At 23.1% G+C, this 21959-nt stretch overlaps 1 protein-coding gene across 4 annotated transcripts in view; it reads right to left on the bottom strand.

Moving 5' to 3' along the window:
- Positions 1–21959, bottom strand: part of LOC129609848 (microtubule-associated protein Jupiter) — a 144517-nt gene that overhangs the window by 62130 nt on the left and 60428 nt on the right. The gene's annotated exons all lie outside the window — the stretch shown is intronic.

Raw genomic sequence — 21959 nt, 5'->3', positions numbered from 1 at the left:
ATTTGTTAATCTCTTCAATTTCAATCAAATTTCAGATTTTTTTAAAAAAAGTGGATTTAATCGTATTGTGAACTGAACAGCACAATATCTAAAGAGATGCTATATTAAAATAATGTTTTTTTAATTACAATCAAATTCAATTAACTATGCACAATATTATTTACAAATGTGATTTTGAATGCGTGTTCAAACTATGCTTCAATTTTTTGTATAAAGGGAAAAATTATTTACGAATTACACGCGTTGATATAAAAATTTTTAATTGTAAAATTTTTATTCATTTTCCCTTTAAATACAAAAAAAAAATTTCTGAATTTTTATGTCAATTTTTTTTTTATTTATAATATATTATTCCATCACGTGTTACGACGATCTTATCACATCAAGTTAATCAAATAAAAAAAAAAAAAACCGTAACATCACACATAAGTAGAAATGATATGCCGCTATCGCATTATCATCATTCCCATACTAACATTCCTGTTCAAAACGCACATTGAATGATTATTCAAAAAAAAAAAAAATAAGGGAACACAATACAATAATGAAGTTCAGAGTGAAAGAACTGCAACCAAACTTAATAAATTATTTATTCGTTCATTTAAAAAAAAAAAATGCCTTATTACTGTCATTTGTGAAAAGTGTAGTGAAAACTATTTTGGTATTTCAATTTTAAATTTTTATTCAATTTGGAATTTTTGAAATTTTCAACCTTATTTTTTTTTTTGAAAAATCATTGCAACTAAAATAAAATTAAATCTGTCATAAAGTCAGCAATTTAAATTCATTGTTTCTCATACATATTTTTTTTTCATATAAATAATTTTAAGTTTAATTTTGAGAGCAAGCACACCATAAAATTTCTTTTGTAGGTATTGTTTTTAAAGGCTTTTTAAGTATTCTAAAGTTGTTATGGTCGGCCGGCCATTTACCATACATAATTAGCGATATCATTGTTTTTGATTAGAATCACATAAATTATAATTTTGCTTGCAGATGATGACTATAATGATGATGATGATGGAATTTTGTCGATACAAAAATTATTTATATATTCCGAATCATAAAAGAAAAAAAAAAAATATTTTCTTTTCAATAAACAGTTAAAAAAAAAAAGTAAGCGAAACGTGTACTTTTGGAAATGAATTTTTTTATTTTTCTAAAATGGAAATGTGAAAATACACACAAGAATAATACAATTGAATTACGAAAAAAAACAAAAAATATAAGGGTTTGCCAAGTGCATATGAAAGCAGTTGTAATGTTGAATAAATGTGTTCATTGCTTCATTTTACCTTTTATTGTCTTAAACTATACATACTTATTAGGTATACAGGTATAGGTGATAATGTAAAAGAAAATATTACAGCAAAGGTATTTGACTTCATTCATAATAATAATCAGATTAAAATTTACATTATTGTATTTGTACATTGTTGTGCGTCATACTATAATTTTTATGAATATTTAAATTTGCTTTCTATATCCAAAAAGTTCTAACCATCAATTTCTCTAAAATTCACATTAAAGTTTTATAGTTTTTAAAATTAATTTTTTAATTTCTTTATATTTTCAGTTTTAATCTTTTGATTATAAATGTCCAAGAAAATATGTAAATATTTCAGGTGAGTAAACACCATATACCTTGCAAAAGCATTTAATTGATCTTAATTTGACTTTGATAAATGTAATTGTTTAAGATATGAATATTCATTTAATTGAATGTTAAGTGAACAGTAGTGTTAACACATACGAATACAGCTGCATAGTAAGAGAATCATTCTCGACTGCAACCTATAATTTTTTGTTACGTACACTCAACTCAGTACCGACTCTACCTTAATTATATGCAAAGTAAGCATTTGCAATGCGCCAAGGAAATGACGGCGACATTGAAAACTTAAAAAACTAATTTTTGGAAAATAAAAATTTTTTTCCATTTTTGTCTAATTCTGTGACTAATCTTGCATTCAGCATGATAAAGTTACAAGAAACTGATTCATTATGCGTAATAGATAATGTTTTTTGCATATTTGGAAACCGCATAGGGCGCTGAACAAATCAGATCCCTACCCTAGGTATATACTTAAATTATCAATTAAAAAAATTTGCCCTTAATCGAGAACATTTCTTCATTTAAGTGAAATATTTTCAATTTAATCTTGAAAATTTACATTAACAATATGTGCACATATGTATGTATTTAAATTTTAAATTTTTTACAAAAATTGATTAATTATTTGTAAAATTTAATTTAATTATTGCTACTTAATTTTATAACAATTTCCTTAAAGTTTCACACAGTCTGCTTATGATATTTTGCAATTACTTTTTTAAATCCATTCGGTAATCATCTTTTTACAATTTATTCTTACACTGATAAAAATATATTAATTAAACGAATAAAATGCACATGTAACAATTCAAAGAACTGATTTTATTTTAAGAATTAAACTATATAAATAAAGGTTTACTATAAATGTAAGTAAAAATTCCAAGTTACTTGATTTTCTTAATTCTTTTATAGTGTACTGCTTAGTATATTCCAAATATATAACAGATTGTTGATTGTAGATTGTACAGGCGGGGTAACAGTATACCGCGGCCAGCATATAAGGATCTATTGTGTTAAAGAGGTCTAGCGAGATAGAAGTATATTAAGTATATTAAAAGGTTACAAACCGAAGCGAAAATATATCAAATATTCTGAAATTTATAGATTAAAATCTATTTTATTTAATTTAATTTTGATGCTTCAATAAAAAGCGAATATACTTAACAAAAAAAAAAAAATTGTATGTGTTATGAAAAGCACATTTTTTTTTCTTTTTCTGAATCAGAAGAACTGAATACATTTTCGTAATGTGGGAGTAATTAAGGTAAATCTAATTAGCATTTAAGAAGCAATACCATTTATTTTTTTTTTTGTTTCTATTTTCTTAAAGTGTGCAACTTTCACGCGTATAATCTTTGACCTCTTATTTTTTACGAAAAAAAAAAAGTACATAATAAAATGTAAGAACATTATAATTTGAAAGAATAAAAAAAAAACAAAAACTAAAAAAGTAATAGACCGAAAGGAAAAGATAATAAACTTAAGTGTTTGTTACCTACACAGGTAGGGGAATATTTATGAGAAAATGGAAAATATTATTATGGAAATGCGATTAAAATTGAGTAATAAAAATTTTCAATAGCTTCTGACAATTTTATTATTTTGCTATTTTTTTTTGTTACCTTTTGAAATTTTGATTGATTACTTCAACGGGTAACAGGTTTAAAAGTGAATTTCAAATTTTCAGCAAAAAATAATTTTAATAATTTTATAAGCTAAGAAATTTATAGTATGTAAATTGTCTACCATTACCTAGGTCAAAGTTTCTTTCATATATTATGTAATTGTTAAAACGGGTATCTCTTCTCTCATGAATATGTACACGATTTCTGATAAATGCCAATATTATATAATAATTTTTTTACATATATACATTGATATGCAATTTTGTAAGAAACGATAAAATGTTGAAGTTATTTTAAATAGTTCCTTTCTCTCACTAATCCCTCACAACATAACAATAACATATAACAGCTGTTAATTAGTATAATTGTGTAGATAGTTTTAAAACCACTGTTATAAATTTTAAAAGTTTCTAATATATTTCATAATTATTAATTTTATAATAAATAAATCTGTATGCTCTTCAAATTTTTCTTTTTGCTCTCTGAAAATTATGGTTTTTGAAATACATAATTTACAAATGAATACTCGTATGAGTGAGTATTTGGAGTAGATTTTTAAAATCTCAAGTTAATTTAGGAGAATTTTTGTCATAAAATGAATATTTTACGAAGAATGAACGCATATACTTGGATTTTGCTATATAAATATTTAATTAATAATTGCACGGTTAATAGAACAAATTAACAGAAAGCAATTATGTGATTTTTTTTTATTTTTTTTGTTTTTTGAACTTCACAGATTTTTTAATAATCAATTAATTTAACATAAGAGCTCTTATATTAGTTAAAAATTAAGGGTCATTTAAGAAAATTCAAATACCAATGTATGTAGATTCAATGTATGTATGTACACGTGTATAAAATTATGAGAAAAATTAAATTATAAATCATTTTTTTTGGTAAATAAGCATTTTTATTATAAATTGCAAGTAAATTTTCCAAATGATATTATAAAATTTTTTCATTCACCCAAAATAATTTTTTATTTTAAACACAAGATTCCTATATTATACATACTAATTGAAAATTATATTGGAAATAATCAATCATTACAGAAGTTTCTATTTATTATCCTACTAATATTGAATTAACACATATACTACTCTTAAATACATATTTATGTGTCCATATATTGCATATACACTATAGAATTTGTCACAATTAATTAGAAATCACTAGATTATCATTTAAGATAATGACAATTTTATTTTAATGACTCAACTATATTATTCAATATTCTATCATTTTTGTTGTATAAGCATAAAACTGAATCTCTTTTTATTGATTTTTATAATTTTACTAATTTGTTGCTGCATTTCATTAAAGCTTAAACAGCATCAATGAATTAATTTACAAATAAAACACCAAATTTCTTAGTTATCTAGTTAAACAAATTATAGTGATCAAGTTAACTAATTGATTGTTAATTAATCTTTTAATTTAAGCCTACTATATCAGCCATAATAGGAACAAATAGGAAAAAAAAAAGAAAATTTGCCTACCAAAATGGCCTCTAACTTTTTTTTTAAATCTACAAATAAAATTAATTGATTTTATTTTTTTCTTTAATTCACTTTTAAAATTTTTAACTATCACTTTGAAATTGTGAAAAAAAAATTTCAGTAACGGTACATAATTAAATAACTTTCTTTAATCTTTTCGAATAATTTTTTTTTTTTGCCTACATTTGTATTTGTTTCCGCAAAATTTATAGCAATATGTTAACCCATATAAACCTCAATGCAATTAATTACTTCTGAAATATTAAAAAAAAAAACTATGATGGCAATTAATGAATGAGAAGAAAGGAAGACAAAAAAAAAACAAATTCAATGATTGCGTAAAGTTAAAAGAAGACGGACGAGATTGTGAAGAAGAAAAATTACATACTTTAGGGCAAAAAACAAATTCATTCATTGTACATGCATTTGCATTATTTTTTTTCGCATTTTAATCTTATTTTATTCAAATTAATACAAAAAATTTTAAACGGGGGAAAAAAAAACTGCAATCTCTTTCCTAATAACATAACCATCATTAATTTTAAAGTCTATATTTTTGCGCAATATAACAATATAATCTACATTTTTTTTTCTCTCTTGAAAAAATTTCGTATGTCGCTTATTTGAATTTTATAAGATGGAAAAGATCGTCTTTATATGCACAAGCACACATCTATTACATACCATATATGAATACTATTATAATAATGTAAGTACATATATAAATTTTCAACTAAATTATTATATAAAATAGGAAAAAAAGAAGCAATTTTCTTAACAATATAAAAAAAAAAAAACTTTGTATGCAAATTTAAAAAAAAAAAAAAACTGGGGGAAAAAACAAACATATGCACTGAAAATATGTTGCAAATGCACTGCTTAAACTGTACTATCACACTTATTACATGGGCAATAAACAGCGAAACAATGCAAGTAGAAATAAATAAGAGAAAAGAGAGAAGAGAAGATCTTCTTTTAATCAAAATTATTAGAAAATATAAGGAAGACCACTATTAATACAAACGCCCTCTCACTTTTGATTCTTTTTTTTCTTTTTGCTGCTGTCCTGACAATATTTTTTCTTTTTATTTGCATCTATTCTTGTTAATTTTATCGCAATACCATTTAAAAAGAGAAGAAAAAAAAAAAGAAACCAGAAAATAAGTGCAAGTGTTGCCGAAAGCTATTGTTAAATTTTTTTTTTCTCTCGTTTTTATTATTATACTAAAATTAACGTTATTGGAAATTGAGCATCAAAATAATCTTCTTCTTTTCTTTAATATAAAATTTTTTCAGTTTCACGTTTCTATGTAATAAAAATTATAAAGATGTATAGATAAACTTGCACTGTTAATAATAATGCAGTATATTAACTATATATAAGGTTTAGTATATTATTTGCGTTCCATATTTAAGAAAGTATTTATTAACTAATTAGCAGTAGTTGAGAGTAATTTACAAATGTGACATTATTTTTTTATTGTAAACTCTGTTAATTGAGATTAAAAATCCATCTGCCGGAATAAAATGCGCAATTATTTCTCTTAATTACTCTCTCATACATAAATTGTTGTAGTTGAGAATGTCATGCGTTTGAGTTTTCATTTTTAATTTATTCTCCCTTATTGTTTAATCTCACTTGTAGCACTGAAATTGAGAGAAATTATGAATTTCATATTATGAATTCCGAAGTAGTATAGAATTGTATTTCGAAATTCGTAATAGAGTAAATATGAATTACAGTCGCAATGAAAATAAATGTCAAAATTCTACTAATGATATTTTTATAACTAGAAGGCCGGTATTCAAGAGTGGTCGGTTAATTTTCTTAAGTTTTTGTTTATTTGTTAAATTCTTTCTATGTAAAAGAGGAAAATGCAAGTATTTAGTAGAATTTAAACTTTTTTTTTGATTGTCTATTCTTTTTGGAAATATTTACTATGAAATTTGAAAAATTTTAATATTAACACATGGCAGCTGCAATAAAATGTTGATTTTGACGCTCCGAAAAATAATGTTGCCATTGAAGTTTTATAATATCTACGACTGAGATTTATAATTACTCAAAAATCTACTTGCGTAACTTAATTTTAAATTCTTGCAATTCTACGAGTGAGATCCACAGTAATGGTGTTTATTTGAACAGTTTTAAAAACTGAAATGTACATACTAATAGGAAAACTTTTTAATTTGCAATTTGTAAAAAACAAAATTTACGCATTTGCAAAATTAAAATTGCATAAAATTCCACTCAAATTCTTTATAGTTGCAGTTTACATTTGTAATTTTCAAGAAAACTGAAAAATTAATTCAACATTTTCGAGCATACTGTTAACAATAGTTCATCAAATGTACTGCGAATTTAGTACTATATTACACTTGAAATATTTGCAATAAAAACTTTCATATAAAACTATGCAAGTCGTTATAAGATAAGTAGAATTATTGGAAAACAGGAAAAGTAAACAAAAAGTATTTGAACGCTTTAATCCCAGTAAAAAATTTAATTATAATCCGACAGTTTTAACATTTAAAACAAAAATGATTAAATTAATTGAATTCTTCTATTATACATACACAATACCACAATCTTTTATACTGAATATAGACAATTGTTATATTATGTGTAACTATAATTATACTACAATTTTTGTTATACCATTTGCAACACTATTTCACTAAATTTTAATGCCATGTATGCAGACACTAAAATTAAGTTTTTTTTTCCTTTTAATATTAAAACGCTAATTTTATGCAATATTATAAATTATGTATTTTCATTTTCTTTTATTTAACATCATAGTATACACACATATGTATTTGTACACAAAAACGAGTAGAGATTATGTATATTATGCATCTTAAATGTAAAATTAACTATACAGTTATAATATTTAACATGATTGTTATATGTAACATATTGATTACATGAATTTATATTGTTGCAAGTCGCAACAAACAAAAAAATGCAAAACATGAGTATATTAAACGCAACCCTATTACATTTGCGTTAAAAAACAAAAATTGCATTAGAAACGAAAAGAAGAAGAAAAAAAAATCATAAATGTTATAAAACGTTTGTAAAATTAAAACATCATAAAGTGAAATGAAGACATCTATCGTGTTTTTCTATAACATCAAAAGAAAACGCCATAATAAATAAAATAATTATTATTTTACAAAAGCAGAAAAAAAATTTTAAAAGATTTTTTAAATTAACTAACAAATTTAAGAGTGATGCAGTCAGTACGTTTCTATCATAACTTAAACGTTTCTGTATAAATTTGATGTCTTTATTCTTTCTCTTTCACAAGAATCTTGTATAACGTTAAAAATATCGATATTATTTATGTGGAATTAGTTTGAACGAATTGAATTCTTTTAGGCAAATGTTAGCTTTGAAATATGGGCGCGAAGAATACTGAACTGTTATACATATTAACTGTTATACATATTATACTGTTATACTCCTAGAAAAACGGGTATGCTTTGAGATTTAACGCAAGTATTTATTCTGATATTATAGCTGACAATGAGGACATGACCTAATTCCTTTGAACATCTAAAAATTACAATCTGTGTTATAAGGAAATTCAACAAAAGAAAAGCTAGTAAAATTTAACCGATAATTTTAATTGTAATCGATTACATTAACTCTAACATCAACTACATATAAAAAATTATACAAAATTACAATAAACGTTTTCAGTTCTAAATCTGAATGTATGCAGAGTCTTTAGGCGGATACGTTATAGCAGCAAAAAAGTTATGAGAAATCGATATCCTTTATCAAGAAAGCGAGAGTTTTAAGCGCAATTAGGACATGAAAGACACAATAGATCCAAAATTAAAATAGTCTGAATTATAAAATGATTAAATTTAATCATTAAAATTACAGTAACATTACAGTTAATTGATAATAGCCAGTTTAGTTGCTGTAGTTACTGCAAATACTATGGCGTTAAAATACGGAAATTTTAAGAAATATTTTAAATAATATCTGATAAATAGTGTAAATAGACGAATTACATGAAAATATTAATTTCATGTAATGATAGTATTAATGGCACTGAGCTATATGCAAAACTTATCGGGAATATTGTCTTCTAATATTTAGCCTATAATATTATACAAAAATAACGAATCATTGCAATGTAACAAACTGAAAATTTTAATCTAAATAAACTAACAGAATAATATAAAATTAAAGTGCATCAATATAACATAAATTGCATCTTTTTGTATTCACCTATTCACATAATATTCATAATGGTAATAAAAAATATTCTTTCTTCATAATGGTAATAAAATAAATTCCTTCACCTGTGTGATTTTTCGCGATTTTTTCTGCATACTCTATTATTTTTTTTTTCTACATATGCTTTATTTTATGTGTGTTTGTATGTATATAATTGTGTATTGTTACTATTTAAATCTAAAGAATGTATCTAATGTAAGCATATATTCATAGATGAACTATACAGATTAATAAATAAAATGTTAAAATGTATGTAAGAATTGCGTAAAAATTTCAAACTGCATTTTTTTGTTGACTTTAAAAAAAAAAACTTGTAAAATAACTGGATAAACTTTTAATGTTAAAATTTTTTTTTTGTTTTTTTTTTTTGTTTATTTTATTCTTTGTGTTTTTAGTAACTTGAGATTGAATTTTACTTTGATTCCCATATGATAGTGTGATAAAATTATGTAGGTACATACGTTATGTACATAGAAAAACATACAAAGAAAATTTTTTTTAATTTCTGTTCATATATTAAACAGGGTGGTTAAAAATTCTTGATACTATATTTCAAAACATGATAAAATTAATCAATAAGAACACAAGATATTTGAGAATATTTTCTTTACTACACAATACTTTTCGAGTTATTTAGCTTCAAAGTTGTCCTTCCTATAGAATTTTTTTTTTTTTTTTTAGATTTTGCCTTTATGTACTGTTAATTTTCCTCTTCCGTTACAACTTAAGAAATATTACAAATACGGTGAACTTGTTAAACCTGATTTTTAGCGATGTGCTAATGAGATTCCAGAAATTTGGTCTTTTCTAATTACGAAATATTTAAGTGATTTTCAATTTTTTAAGAATTTTGCCCTCAATTGTTCTTTAATCAAAATTATACGTTATTAACATTTTAATTTTGTACTCAGAGTTTTTTACGTGAACTAAGAGCACACTATATGATTGCTATATGACACCCTGTACATAATTTTCATTACAAAAACAGCGGGGTGCCCAATTGCAATTATTAAAAATTAAAAATATAGTAAAAGAATAATATAAGAAAAAAAAAGTATTTTTTCTCATGGATATTAAATACAATTGAAACATAAACACAATAAATTAAAAGAGAAAAATACTCAGATATGAATGTACATATGTATATGGTGATGGTCTACGATGATGAAAATTATTATGATAAAATTTCTTACCAATACTAAAAATATTTATAGGCGAATTTCATAACAGTACCTACCATTATCGATACATCATCATATTTTTACCGATATTTATAATAAAATGTTAAAAGGTGGATCGTAGAGAAATGAGAACATTGGAGAATATTATAGGATTAAAAAGTATAATGTTTAATTTGAAATTTAACATTGATTTTGTGTGTCTTATTAACTTAAGAATGAAGGAGTAAAAAATAAAAAATATTGATTTTAATATTTAATTAAGCATGTAATCGATTTTGTTAATTTATTTATAGATTTTTTTTAAATGAACCACCCATTTAAAATGTTTCATGTTTTTTTGGGTGTAAAGAAAGTTTTGGTAAAGTGCGTATAATTATTTTCTTTCTATCATTGGGTATTTTATTGCAAATTATGTATGCCTCACGGAACGCAAGATTTCTATTTTATAAATGAAGGGAAAGAAAATTTTGTAAATCAAAGTTCATGTCATTCGATATATGTAGTCGAATAGGAAGCAAATTATTCCATTGAGATTTGAGTAAAATAAAAATTGCAATGATAAGATTTTCGAATACAAAATTTAAATTTAGTTTATACGAGTTTTAATTATGATTTCTGTAACAATAAATTATTACAAAGTATGTAATGTCATGGCAAAATTATTGCAATAAAATTCACAAGTCGATATTATATAATCAGGTTAACAAAGATAATGAATTCAAAAAAATGTGATCTATATATAGTATAGTTTCATAAAAAATTTTAAATAAAATTAAATCTATATTAGTTTTTGATATTCACCCAAAATTTTCCAGTTCATTTTATAAAAGCAGACTAATTACAACAATTTTTACCGTATACGCAATGCGACCGTATTGCGTATACAATAAGGTAGGTTATGTGATGGAAACAAATTTGGGATGTTGTGTTTTTGAATGTTGAACGCATTTCTCCATAGTAGGGAAGCGTAAATAAACTACTTTTAGAGAGATCTCGGTTTATCGTTTTGTTTGTGCACGCGTATATCTCAAGTTGGGCTAGACCGATTTATACATATGTAAGTTTATTTCGGCTATGGCACGTGTTGATCAATTTATAGAATATATCAGGCCTCGGGAACTGGATCTTTTAACGGATCCGTTTTACTTTTTGATCATTTTGAAGAAAATATTGAACAGATTTACTTGAAATTTAATATACATATAAGCTTCACTCAAAAGAAATCAGGCTTCAGCAAATGCATTTAAATTCGAGGTGTTAAAACAATGAATCTATAAATTTTTTGGAAAGATCAGGGCTTGGAAACAATTTTTCATTTTTTAACATATTCGGACCCGATGTTCTGGTTGTTACCAGAAGTTACTGATGAATTTTTCGTATAATTCGGACAGCACAAAATGAAACTCTACTAAGAGGCAAATTCACATTTTTCTAGGTATGTCAACTAAAAGCTTATAAGTGTCCATAAAATTGTATAGAAGTGTTTAAAACGCATTTTTATAATCTTCTGGAATACTTTTACTGTGGTGACCACATCAGGTTTTTTTATTTATTAATATATAGACTTATTATGAATAACAAGTTAGCTAAGATAACTGGTGAGTTTTACAGTTTAGCGTGTAAATTATAATTGCAATTTAGAATTCACTTTGAAATTGCAATTTGGGATTTTTTTTTTTTATTATTTAAAATTAAAACTGAATTTCATATTTTCTGTTAAATCACATTATAAATTAAATCAAATTTTTTAAATTAGGGAAATTTTTTTTATTTATTTTCTTATCATTATTTAAAAAAATTAATTATTTTTAATTATCATTATGGTATGGCAGTTAGTTTTTTTCAAATCTCACAAGAAAAATGCACTTTTATTTTAAAAAAATTTTAAAATATTCAGAAATTTTTCATTTTTGTTAAATTGTGTGTACATTATGTGAATAACTCTTTTACTCTTCTTCTTCTTACATACATAAATTTTTTAACATTTTGGAAAATATTTTTTTTTCTTTTTAATTCAAAAATGATTTATTTTTAATTCGCATATATAAAAAATATTTTATTAACTTTCTCTGTTAATATGCAATGAAAACAAACTGAGAGAAAAAATACAAAAACAAATTCAAATGAAAATGTTAATTAGAATAAAAATTTTCTTTTTACCTTATAAAAAAATTTTCATATAAAATTGGAAAATGTCTCATAATTGAATTCACAAGAATTTCATTTATTTGAATAATTTTTTTTTTTTTGTAATGTGTTCGCAATTCTTTTAATTTAATTTATTTAGCAATATGGAATTCACAAAAATAAATTAAGGAAAAAATTCGCGAATTCAAATGCATAAAATATAAAAAGTTTTACGAGGGAAAGTTGCCTTATTAAACGACTGAATTTATTAAATTAAAGCACAAATATTTGAATTTGCCTCAACATAGAAGTTTTATTGAATATTTTAAATAAAATTCTTGCAGATTTTAAACATAAGTCATTTGTGAAGAAAAATTACCTTTTACTAATTTTATTATATGAATACAAAAAAATATCAAAATTTTTAACACTAGACTAAAACTGAATAGAGTAATAGATTATAGAAATAGAATAAAACTGAAAACCGCTAATTTATATTGTGTTGTTCGTAAAGTGCTCATGCTAATTATGTTGCATGTTCATAAAGTACTCGAAATTAAGAATTTCCTATTCATATTACATAACACGTTAAAAATATTACACGAATTGATGCTATAAAGATGTAAATTTATTTTGAGCTATACAAAATTCCCATTGATTGCTGTAAAACAAATAATATGGAAATAAATCAAAAAATTTCAATCACTTTTAGAACTAAAATGAACTTTCAGTGTACTTTCACAATTTAAGACGTCATTTCAACAAAATTCCAACAAAATTTCTGCAAAATTACTTTTTGTTTATGCTTTTCTTTTGAGTATCCATATACGTTATTATGATGAACAATGCCATTTTTGAACTATAACTTGAAAACATAAAGGAGAATAAGGTCTTTACTTATAGTTTTTCACTTGAACGATTAACAATATCATTTTACAATGTAATAACATTACATCCAATTACTGTATATAGAATTAACAGATTCTATTACTTCCCATTTTACTCTAGTATAATTTCTTTACCCCATTTTACATTGACATCAATCATAGCTTAATAATGATGAACTGTGACTTACCTGAAAGAAAAGAAAAATTTAAAATAAATAATTAGAATTTTTTTAGCAATAAAATTTTAAAATTATTTAAAAAATTTGCAATTGTAAATTTCTGGTAAGAAAATTAATTAAGTAACATTTTTATTAAATATTAAAACAGGATCAATTGTGAAGGTAAATGATTAAAAGTAATGGTAAATACAGCAAAATTCGTGAATTCTAGAAATCTAAAGAAAAGATTTTTTTTCCAGCTTAAACAATTTTCCAGAATGTACAAGTTGACAAATAATTATTCTTGTTTAATGGTTAAATTTTTAATTCTTTTATATTAGTGGCCTATCCAACATTTTTGCACTAATGAGTTATTATATTTAATAGAGCTGTAATAGCTTAAAGAATTGAAATTCAATATTAAATTTTTCTATGGCGTTTTCTTACTTTTATTTTTTTATTTTTTCAAATATTTCAATAAATAATATGGTAAATTTCATAGGTTTTAGGGTTTGTTAACACTTTTATGACTTCCTTGAAATTTGAAGATAATACACATACATATATGTATGTATGTATGTATGTCTGTATATGAAGAATGTCAGAGAGTGCAAAGTATTTTTCAAATTCTTGACAATATGATGGCAATTATTAATTACGGTTGTTCATATTATGCCTTATATACTAAGTTACATAGTATAATATTTGATGTATAACTCACATATATTTTATTTTTGAATGATTAAGTACAAATTATGCAAATAAATATGACAGTTTGCAAATTAACCTCTTGTGTAATGTATATACATAATAATAATAATAATAATATACTGGACTTGCAATAATATACATGATTTATTTTAAAAGAAGAAAAGAGAAAACAACCAACAAATCAAATAATTTATGAGACTATTTAAAATTGACTGATACAAAATATTTTGTTCAATAAAAATTTAATATTATTTTATTAAAGGTAGTAATCAATAATCAATGATCAATAATCATTAATAAATTAAAAATTATATTGTGGTGTTTAAGAAATTCTATATTTTTCATTTGGAATTTTTCATCTGTAATTTTTTCACACTAAAGCATTTAATAAAAATTAAGATTAATTTAAAAATTTTGAACTCTTTTTTTTTTTTTTTTTGGATTCAAATAAAATTTTTGGAAGAAATTATGTAAAACTGATGTAATGCCTCGGATTCTAACTCTGGTCAGATCGTTATAATAATTATACTTAATATTATACATATAGCTTAATATACGATATTATAAAATAAAATATTCATATAAAAGTAATTACTCATATTTTCACAGTATTCGATATTGCATACTAACAGAAATAAACAATAAGTGGATTAATAACCTTTCTCCGCCTATTTAACTCAATGAGCTACAAAACTGATGCTTGACTCTAAAATCAAGTGAAAATTTCTAATGCTCCCGAGTAAAGGAAAAAAATACAGATTTTATAAATTAAATATATTTAATTGATTTCAATACTCTTAAAATTAATAATTAAAGGTTATGAATTTAGATTGTGTTTCAATTTCAATATGAGTACTGAGCAGATAAACTAAATTTTTTTTGAAACAAATAAAATGAGATTAACAGTATAACAAAAATTACTTTAAAAACAAATAAATTTTATACGTGAGTAATTACGTGAATATTTATTATTTCTCTTCTGTTTCACTCTCTTTCATTTTGAGTGCTATAAATGAATAACAGAGTACACAAAGCACATGAATAATAATCTGTTATTGAAAAAAAAATTATTTACAAATTTTCATTAAATCCAGGTTCAAAAAATAAGTGTTAACTATAATAATTTATTTATTTTAATAATAAGAAATGAAAAAAAAAAATAAAATCTTATTTTTGAAGCCTAGTTTAACATCGTGCTGTTATTGAATTTTAAATTTAAGGTCGAAGGTTTTTCTAAAATATTATTTTGTAATTTTATTTTAATGGTGGAGGTTAAATATGACATTGCACTTTTTCTTTTTTTCAAATAACACTTGAAAAACATATTTGAAATAATTTTAATTTCCTTATTTTATTTTTCCGAAAAATTTTCAACGATAAATCAATAAAAAATATAGGTGAGTAAATGAAAAATATTTTTAAAAAATTATTTATCTTATTTGATCATCAGTACAAAACAAATTTTTGAAAATAAATTTTCAATTATTTTTTTTGGTATAGTTGAAGCCAAAAGAAAAAAAAAATAGAAATTCCGGAAAAAACGCATATGCTAGAAACAACAACATAAGAAGGAAGTAAGGCGTAAGAAAAAATGCTAAAAACGAATATTTTTCTCTCTTGTTATTTTTATTGTTGTTTTATAAAATTGAAATTAGAACAATATAAAATATGAGCTTAGTTGTTATACTATGTGAAAAAGGAAAAACACAATTTATCTTTCAAAACAAAACATCGTAAATTTTGTAAACTGTGGCAAATTTCGTTGCCAAATGTGTGACATTTATAAAAAAAAAAAATGAAATTTTAATTAAATGCATTATATGTACAGGCAAGTAGTTTACACGCGAATTGTTCATTTAAAATGAACAATTTGATCATGTCAAAATTTGAAATGTTTTAAAAATTAAACCGAAATTCGTATAACAGATTGCTGTTAAAAGTTGCTTAATTAAACTTCAGCTTTATAAACTAAAATTCCATTTACGATAATACGTTACAAAAATTTGACATCTTTTAAAATTATATTTGTTTCTGACAAATATTTATTTGACAGAAAATATTTAGAATTTTTTTAGATTATAATAAAAATAATAAAATTTATGAAATTTACAATAATTTTAAGACTCTTTAAAACTACCCGCTCAAACTGCTGAAAATCCTAACGTCTTTTAATTTTTTTTCCAGGAAGAAAGGAGTATAGTAAAATTTAGCAACTTAGATGGAAATTTAAAATTAAAAAGTTTATTTAACACTCTACGATATTGATGTGAGGTGATAAATTAAAAAAAAAAATAAAAAATTTTAAAGGTTAAAAATCATGAATCAATAACGAAAGTCAATTATTTTTTTTTCTACTCTTTTTCATTTTACTTCAATTTCAAATTTTCTTAAAATGAAATTTTACATTTTTGCTTTTAAATTTTTTTTTATATAGGAATGACCCTGAATTATTTTTAATATTTTTTTTTTTTTTCATACTGAAAACCAATAGATTTTTGCTTTTAATATTTATTTTTTATTTGATTTGAAAAGATATAAAAATTAAAATTCGTGCTAAAATTTTGCAACTGTAAATCACGACAATCTTGATGAGTTTTTTTCTTATATTTTTGTTTTAAGAAGAATTACAGATTTACCAATTTCAGAATAATATTTTTCTCTTTTTTCAAATTTTTCTTATTTTTTTTTATTAGAAATGAGAATTTTCATAATTTTGCAAGAAATTCATAATAAATTCGATTAATCGAAATATTGATGTTGAATATTAAAATTCGGCATTATAATAAAAGCTACTTGCTGGTAATTGAAACGTGCTTAAATTAAAATTTTGAATGGTTTATAAAATGAATTTTGTAATCATACCATAAAACCATTGTGAATAGGATTTTTATTAAAGATTTCTTTTTTTTTTTTCCTTTCTTTTATTCAATAATTTCAATAATAAAAATTCGATTATGATTTGGATTCACACATTTTATACGTTATTAAATTAGGAAATAATTTAAATGTCCTAGATATTTTCAAAAATTTAATGAAAGAGAAATTATCGAGAATGCTAATATATTTTTTTTTTCATATTCAGTAGATTATTTAAATAAAATTTTAAAGAATAAATAATAAAAAATAAATTACTGTGCCATTTTTCATGAAAGGGAATTCATAAAATAAATTAGGGAAAAAATGATACAACAAAACAACATGATTTAATACTCGTATAATTTACGATATAACTAATTTTTCTATTTGTATATTGTGCAAAACACGTAAAATATTAAAAAAAAAAAATAATAGGTCACGTGTATATCTATGCTATTTTAGAATTATCAAGCGGGTTTGATATTCGTTTAGCCTCTACTGTAAATGTTTGGATCGTATATCTTAAACTAGCTAAACAATCTAAATGTTTTAAGTGGTAACTAAATGTATAGCAATACTAAAACGGCAGCAGCTTGAATGTGAAAAACTTTCCTTAGTATAGGTAAAATTCTTAAGGCTCTATAGATTTTAAATTTTTAAGTAATTCGATTGATATTTTCTGCATAAGAAATTGTATCGAAGTTATTTGGATATTCAAGTACTGTTAATAGATTTAGTATTTCCTGATAAGAACACAAAACTAAACTATACATAATAATGTTAATTATGATTCAAATATCGCGAACTCAATTTCAGATGGAATAGAGAAATAATTTTTTGAAAATAAGGGGACATTGATCAATATACCAAATGCGCTAATTAATTTTTTGTGCTCATTTTCACATGGCGTAATGCATATGTGATATTAATAAGATTCTCTAGTATGTCAATTGCAAAAATTGTTTAATTGCAGGTGATTTTTAGAAAATCTAACCAATTGACACGATTGACATAATAACCAGTCATACTGGGAAAAGACTTGTTTACTTCATTAAAGTTTTAAACTGAGATTATGATTTTAGGTTTTGGGAAAAATGTTGGGGTACGAGCGTAGTATTTTGTATAGTGAATTAAGTGCGAAACCATAAATGAATGTAGTGAAGAAAAGATTCGGCAAATATGAAAAAAAAAATAATTAAATGGTTCCGATAATGCGGCTTCTTAAAATGGTATTTCCTTTATCTTAGTAAAATTGCAAATTCAGTTTTTTAAATTTTTTTCAACAAAACAAAACATTCATTTCAAACCCATAACAAATGTATGTGAATTATATTATAAATCAACATTAAATTCATGACTAAATATGGCATTAAAAGTTAATTATGTCAAATTTGTTATTCTAATTTTCTAAGACAAATACAAATAAGAAATGAAAATTATAAAAACCAAAAATTCCGAAACAAAATTTTTATAAGCAAATCGCTAATTACGCCAAGATTTAAATAATTCTTATCTGTTCACATTAAATTTTATGTACTATAATTTTTGCCTTAAACCATTTTTTTTTCCTAATTTATTTAACTATACATTTTTTTTCTCTTTCCCTCCAATTCTATATATAAATATATTAAAATTGTAATTGTCCAATTTAAGTCATTCGTTTTCATTAATTTATTTAAAAATTTAAATTGCATATAATTTAAATTTTTTTACCATTTCTATTTAAATAATGTTGTTTTTTTATTACTTTTACGTTCATATTAACAAATATGTATGAATGTACGTACGTACATGTATATATGTAAAAACAAAACTAGTAGAAAAGGAAAAATATTTAGTAAAAAAATTAACATTCCAAAAATGTTGAATTTATTGTAGTAAAAAATTTTCAAACCAAAAATATGGACCAAAATGATGGGAACGAAAAAAATTAAGTAGCCTTATGATGAGGTAATAGAAATGAAATCAACGATTTCTTTAGTATAAAGTGTTAACAGTTCTTGGAGATGTGAATTTCGTAAAAAAACTCACACACTTAAAATTTGTATTGAAGACAATTTGACATCACACCTATAGATGAAATTTTTCGGGAAACGTATTTCTAGCAGCAAAATCACTTAGTTACAGCAATACATTTCTGAATTTTATAATGTCTAACGTGAAGTCCTCCCATGTAGCTTTATATAGAGCAATAACATTTTTTAAAAAAAAAAACTGTTCGTCAAATTCCTATAAAACGAGAAATTAATTAAATGACAATTATAATAATTTGACAGTTGCAAATGGGTAATAATGACATACGCGAAATGTAACTTGACAGATGTATAGGAATTTGGCAGACACTTCAGTATTTTGACAATTCATTTTAATACAATACAATAATATGTACGAGTATAACAGAAGTTGTATTATAGAAATCCCTAAAATCGCAAAGCATGTCAGGCACAGGCACATACATTAATATTAAAATCTCGAATATCAAAATCAAATTTTAAATTTTAAGTCGGCATAAGTTCCAACAGCATTGGATACACTTACATATCTTGTAAGAGTCAATTTATGTGATTCTAATAAAAATACAAAAAAAAAAAAAAAAATATTAAAAAAATGTTTAAAAATTCAAAATATGTGAAAAATAGAAAAAAATGTTAATTTTTTTTTCTTGTAATAAATTTTCTTTTAACAATTTAGAAAGAGACGGAGACTTACGAATACGTGCACATGTAACATTTTTTTTTTGTCTTCTTAAAACAAAAATTAAACATCTAACAACAGTAACTTGTATAACATAAAAAATTGCGGTTGTATTCTGATTGATATAGTAGTTAGTTAGTAAGTTGGAAAAAAAAAAAACAAATAACAGCAGTAAGAAAAAGGATTTTTAATTATAATTATAGAAGAATTGTTAGGGGGTATTACAAAATTACTAATAAGATTTGTAACATTTTAATAACTTTTTAAATTTGTAAGATGTGAATATTGTTCATATAGAATTTTTAATATTTCCAGTAGTATACATATTATGTATGAAAATATTATGTAAATGTTATGTAAGAAAACATTTAATAACTTCTGACAGAATCATAATTGAGCTTTGTATCGAAATTTTATAGGTTTCTAAATCTATCATAGTTCTATATGCATTAAGTAGAATTTTGAGTGAATTATGAGTGAATGGGGGATGCAGTATTTACTATTTTAAATTATGCTTAATGAAAAATAATAAAGAAACAGAATAATCATCCTTAAATACTTCTCAGAGGGAAGTGAATACTAGAGTGAATAAAATATTTTGCATTTTTAATTAAAGTTATTTATAAAACGCTAAATATTTTAGTTTGGCCGAAAATTAGAAAAAGTTATAGAATGTTAAAGTACTTTATAGTTTAATGTAGTAGAAGCAATTCATTTAATTTATCAATATCCCATAATTAGATTGGATAACTCTAAGACTTAAAATATGTTTTCGGTTTTTATTTGTTTCTTATTTTTAAAATCATTACAAAATAATATGTTTTATCTTTTTTTTTTTTTTGCAATTTGAATATTCATTTGATTTGATCAATTAGTATACCAATATTTTATATTGGAATAACATCGTAATTATTTAAAAATACTATATTGGAATATAATATACGTTAAACAGTAGCAACAACTTTGAAAAAAAAAAATTAAATGGGACGGTTTTTTTGTTTTTGGTGTTCCATATAATTTTTATTTTTGTATATTATTTTGTATAACACTCACTCTCACATATATAATTTTAATTGTTAGTGATTTTTAAATGGCAATAATATAATTTTTATTTAATTTGTAACATGTTGATTTTTTCTTATATCGTAAATGTTATATTATTTTAACATTGATGTAAATTGTGGCTTTCTTACACTATACAATATGTAAACAATCTGCTATACTATTGATATTATACACATTATACAGTTACTGTTTGTACATGTAAATTACTCTTATTTTATTTCGCATTAATAAATGTAATATAACATTTTCTTCTTTACCATATAATGAATATATGTAATATAATAATTTTTTTCCTATCTTTCTTTTAAGCAATTATTTACAATTACTTAAAACCTAATTTGATTTAAGATTTAAAGAAATACATACAAATTAAATTAATTATAGAGAGTTGAAAAGTAAAATCGCCTAAAGAATAGTTTAGTAATAAATAAAATATATTTGAGAGCATGATAGTTTGTGTATCTTTATACATAAGTATGTATGTACGTTAAATATATGTATGGAGTTTTAACAATATCATATTGATTGAAAAGGGTATACACACGTATAATGAAATTAAAATTTATGTTCGTCTGTTATTGAAATGTTAAATGAAAATATTATAAATTGTTTAATATATAGATGTATGTATATTTAATATTGTAAATATATATTTAAATTTTATTAGATTTTTAATGGTGTCCTGTGGCGGTAAAAAAAAAATTGTTAAAATTTTGTTAATTAAAGATTAAAAGAGTTTTTAATGAATGGGAGGGTAAAAGAAATTTTTTCAATTTTTTTTTTGTTTTTGAAATTATTTTTGATTAAAATGAATATGGAAATTTTAGTGAAATTTAATTTTGAAATTTTTGTATTTCGTTTATTTAAAAAAATTAATATTAGATATGGTTATTGTGATTTTATTTTGTGTCTCGCTTAAAAATTCACAAAGCAAATTTTTTGCTTCCACATTGCAAATTTTAGTGAATTTCAACAATTTTTTTGTAAATTAACAATTTATTTATTTGTATTATTTCTTTTAATTTGCAAATTGAATGTATTTAGTATTTTAATAATCGGTAATTATGCTAATGATTTTCTTAACAATCCTAGGAGAGAAAAACCAAATTTTGAAAGTGAACAAATTCTCGTTAATTGAAAAATTTTACAGATTAATTTTTTTTTAAAGATTGGCAATGAATTTTATTATTTTTCTAAGCGGAGTTTCAGTATTGTTTTATTTAAAGATCGAAGTGGATGATGACATAAAACTCATCAATTTCCATTCTTGTAACCACACC

The sequence above is a fragment of the Condylostylus longicornis genome, unplaced genomic scaffold (assembly GCF_029603195.1).
Source record: "Condylostylus longicornis isolate FDR11 unplaced genomic scaffold, ASM2960319v2 ptg000040l, whole genome shotgun sequence".
Classification (NCBI taxonomy): Eukaryota; Metazoa; Arthropoda; class Insecta; order Diptera; family Dolichopodidae; genus Condylostylus; species Condylostylus longicornis.
The sequence above is the reverse complement of the archived record's forward strand: the minus strand, read 5'-3'. Positions and strand labels throughout refer to the sequence as shown.